Source organism: Pinus tabuliformis, chromosome 4_1, assembly GCF_031772625.1.
Source record: "Pinus tabuliformis cultivar Carrire ecotype Pingquan chromosome 4_1, CPIR1, whole genome shotgun sequence".
Classification (NCBI taxonomy): domain Eukaryota; kingdom Viridiplantae; phylum Streptophyta; class Pinopsida; order Pinales; family Pinaceae; genus Pinus; species Pinus tabuliformis.
The window spans coordinates 600,949,234-600,953,586 of record NC_142303.1 but is presented as its reverse complement, the minus strand read 5'-3'; the positions used below and the strand labels follow the sequence as shown (position 1 = coordinate 600,953,586).

At 34.9% G+C, this 4,353-nt stretch overlaps 1 non-coding gene across 1 annotated transcript; it reads left to right on the top strand.

Moving 5' to 3' along the window:
- The first annotated feature begins 2,041 nt into the window (after window positions 1–2,041).
- Window positions 2,042–2,123, top strand: TRNAS-UGA (transfer RNA serine (anticodon UGA)). Its single transcript has one exon. It is a non-coding gene; the product is annotated as a tRNA-Ser (tRNA).
- The last annotated feature ends 2,230 nt before the right edge of the window (window positions 2,124–4,353 follow it).

Sequence of the window (4,353 nt, the reverse complement as noted above, 5' to 3'; positions counted from 1 at the left end):
TGGAATCAAGTATACACAGGTGGACGACTTCAGCTTGATTGGATACTCTGATTCAGACTTCGATGGAGACAAAGAAACTGGGGTATCAACTTCAAGATATGCTATGAGTCTTGGATCAGGGGTTGTCTTCTAGAGATCACGCAAACAATCAATTCTAGCAGATTCCAAAACAGAAGCAGAATACGTGGCAGCAGCTAAAGCAACAAAAGAAATTTGTGGCTCAGGAAAATTCTTGAAGATTTGCAGGTAAAACAAGTACAATCAACTCCACTCATGATTGACAATACCTCTGCAATAAAGTTGGCCAAGAACCCAAAGTTCCATGATCGAACGAAGCACATCAATACTAAATATCATCTGATTCGACATCATGTTGAGGCCAAAAAAATCTATCTCCGTCATTGTTCCACAAATGAGCAAATTGCAGACATCTTCACCAAAGCACTTGGAAGAGAAAAGCTTGAACAATTCAGAATGATGCTTGGACTCACCAACGGCCCTTCAGATTAAGGGGGGGAATGTTGACAACTAATCCTTGTGATTGGGTGAATTTATGTAAATAGATAAATAGGAAATATGAACAGTCATCGGGAGACGTGCTGAACAGTCTCTCCCTCATGTATATAATGAAGACCTACCTGATGGAATAGAACAGACGAATCATTTTTGCCTTATGGAGTTATTGCCTGGCCTGACAATTATTAACAATCACTGAAGCCATCTCATCCGTACTGAACTTCGAATCAACTTATTACGTGAAGCCGTAGTCTAACTTGAAGGAGGAATTGTTCGAAAAGTTATGGAAATTCCAGTTATATTTAGAGAAAAGCTGGCAAGGATTTTTGTAAATTCAAGTTATAATTATTAAACTTCAAAATTTTAGTTGTTCTAGACGGTTTTTTATGGTGTTGAACCTATTTTCACCATCAAAAACACGATTCAAATACTATCTCTACAAGATTTTTTGAATTTTTTTGCCCGGATTCCGTCCAGGCAATTCCTCCTTTGCCTCAGTAGACAACTCCTTACTCAAACGAATGGAATCCCCAAATTTTCAAATTTTTTTACCAATAGGACCGAATTTGATAATTACGAATCAACTTATTACTCGAACGAATTGAATCCCTGAATTTTCAAACATTTTTACCAATAGTACCGAATTTGATAATTATAGTCTTTTATAGACAAAAATAATAAATGGTAATGGTTAATTAAATGGTAGGCATGAAATGTAAATAGGGTTATTTTTAGTGTGATTTTTTGGAGTTTCTATTGAGGTGAAATTTTGATTTGTGCTATTTAAACTAGTTTTTTTCGCTATGTTTATGGATTTCCATCTTGAAAAACCCCTAGGGCACTTTTAATGTGCAAGGTTACCTATCAAATTTGTGATTTCAATGAATTCCCCCAGGTTTTAGTGAAATTAGACTCGAAAAATCCATGGGAAAAACTTCCAAAAAGTCTAAAGACAACTCAAATGTAAATTAGGCAAGGCTCTGACTACACTGTTTTTGGCTAGAACTTCAAAATTTTAAGTGCTCCAAAATTTTTTGATAATGCTTAATCTATTTCCACCATCAAAAAAACATGATTCAAATATTGCTATTACAAAAATTTTTGAACTTTTTTTGTCCAAATTCCAACCACTTTTAATGCTTGAAACGATTCCTCCACCTCAAACAATACCGTAAATTAATTTCCAGTAAAAAATCAATACAATTCAATTTTCATCAAATTTAAACTTCACATAATTTTTAATAATACCATTTCATTATTATTATTTAAATAACTCTTCCATTCCCTAACACAATAAAATAAAATCCTATCCCTATCCGTGATAAATTGCATTTCCATCCAACATTGAAATTAGCTTCGTCTTATATTCCGTTCCAACCACACCGGGTATTTAACGTAAACAGTTAATTCTGTATTTGGCAAAAGCAAATATTTTTAGAGCTTCCAGTTGTCGATTTTGTGACGGACTTGTAGAGATTCAGAATGGTTGATTTAATTAAAAGTTTATGCAAGAGTGTCACAAGTTGTCGATATGTCCGAGTGGTTAAGGAGACAGACTTGAAATCTGTTGGGCTACGCCCGCGCAGGTTCGATCCCTGCTGTCGACGTTTAATTTTTCCTGCTCTCAATCTTAAAAGGCGAAGCTATTCATGGAGGAACTTCCTTTTTCGGCTGCGATAATTCCGAGTTCATGGAGTACTGAAGCTATTCCTGGAGGAACTTCCTTTTTCGGCTGCGATAATTCCGAGTTCATGGAGTACCACTACGGGAATTTTGCAGGAATATTTCCGAGTTCATGGAGTAGTGAAGCTATTCATGGAGGAACTTCCTTTTTCGGCTGCGATAATTCCGAGTTCATGGAGTATCACTAGGGGAATTTTGCATGAATATTTTTTGTTGGGAGGAATTTCAATTTGTGTTTGTGTTTGGAATGGTTTTCATGCGTGTATATTGGAGCTAGTATTTTATGGAGACTAAAAATTTTTATTGTTTAATTAAGAACTCACTCACATTAATTATGGTGCGAAATAGGTTGATAAAAAAAAGTTAAAGAAGGTTGGGAAGAACGGGTGTGTATTTTTTGGACGTCAGGAGTGGTGAAATCCGAAAAACATTTAGTATATTAACATGTGTTCCTTGGCATTGTCTCTTCAGTGAGGAGACTGTTAAAAAATTGGGTTAGGTCATAATTAATTTGAATAATAAGAGGATTGAATTGCAAAAGAAAACAAGAAAGAAACTAATGATCCCATAGACTATATTTAGTCTCTAGACGTTAAAATTTTATTTCATATAATAATCTTCCGACTTATAAAGACTAAACTTTCACATGTCACTAACTCACTGCATGTGCTAATTTTATGTGCTATTTTTATTTGTTTTTGTGTTTAGAATAGTTTTCCAACGTATATATAGTATTGTTCAAAATTGGAACTCTAAACTGTAAGACCAAACCTTCACATGTAATTGTTGTACACAGCTTCATGTGACTCACTGTGTTTGCTATTTTTACCTTCACATATCATTGTTGTACCCCAACCTCATGACTCACTGTATGTGCTATTTTTAGTTTTATAAGAATATATGGAATGATCCACTGCCTCATTTTACAGAGGTATAGAGCAGCTTGATAAACATGCCTCATTTTACAGAGATATAGAGCAGCTTGATAAACATTGAAAGAAGTTTTAAGCTGTATTGGATGTGATGATCTTCTTTGATGTTTTTTTGTTTTAGGCACTGGATACCTATTAATACGATAACCTGCATTTTTTCTTTTCTTACCCAAATCCAAAGCTTAAGATTCTTAAGGATTAGATATTAAGTCTTTGGTCATAAGGTTTATAAGAAAATGTTAAGAATTAAATGTGGTTGGAAGATAAGATTGATTTATTTATTTATTTTTTTAAATTAAGAAAAAAAAAAAAATTTGGTTTTATAAATGTGATATGTATATATTTATTATTATTATAATGTTAAGTTAATTTGTGTTTAAATTAAATTTATGATAGTTTTAGTTAAGTTTTTATTTTTAATAAATGAGGTTTATTTTAAATGGATTTTTTGTTTTGTTAAGCTTGGTAGGTCCATTTCATTTTCTATTATATAATAAACGAATTTACATCACACAGATTAATTAGGTGGCCTCAACTTGCCCAGAGGGGAATCCAAGTTTGTTGGCCACCGGTCATCGGTATAAACCATCTAGAAACAGAGTTTTTTCACTCTTTCTAGCTAGGCTAGATATGTCTTTGTCTCATGTCCAGACACTACATAACTGTAAAAACCAACATTTGCAACATAAAAATTAAAAGCTAACCGCATAAACCAAAATTATGCATGGGAGTAGTCTAGTCCTTCTGTTCCTCTGAGGTAGATGTGACGGGAGCAGGATCTTCAGCAGTAGCCCCTGGCATACCATACAGCTCTAGAATGCAAGGGATGTGGCGGTCGATTCTGTCCATCCTGACATCCTGTTTGTGCAGCTGAAAGAGAATTTTCTCCATGTCTTTCTTGTAATTCAGTAGTCCCTGGACTGTCACCGCCATCCCCACAGAAATTTTCTCCATTGCCTTACTGAGTAGACTCTTCATTAACCAGTACAGGTAAAGCATTTTCTTAAACTATGTGATTCTCCCTCGAGTATTCCCTGGATCTGGAACAAGAGTCCTCCAATTTTCCATCTCTTTCTCCGTCTCGCTTTCTTGCTTTACCTCCTCTTCCCATTCTTCCATCAACTTCTGAATGCCAGCATCTGTCCCTTCATGGTAGGTCGCTACTGCTTCAACAATGAGATGCTCTACTGATTTACGACCCCTACGATTTTCTGACGTGCTT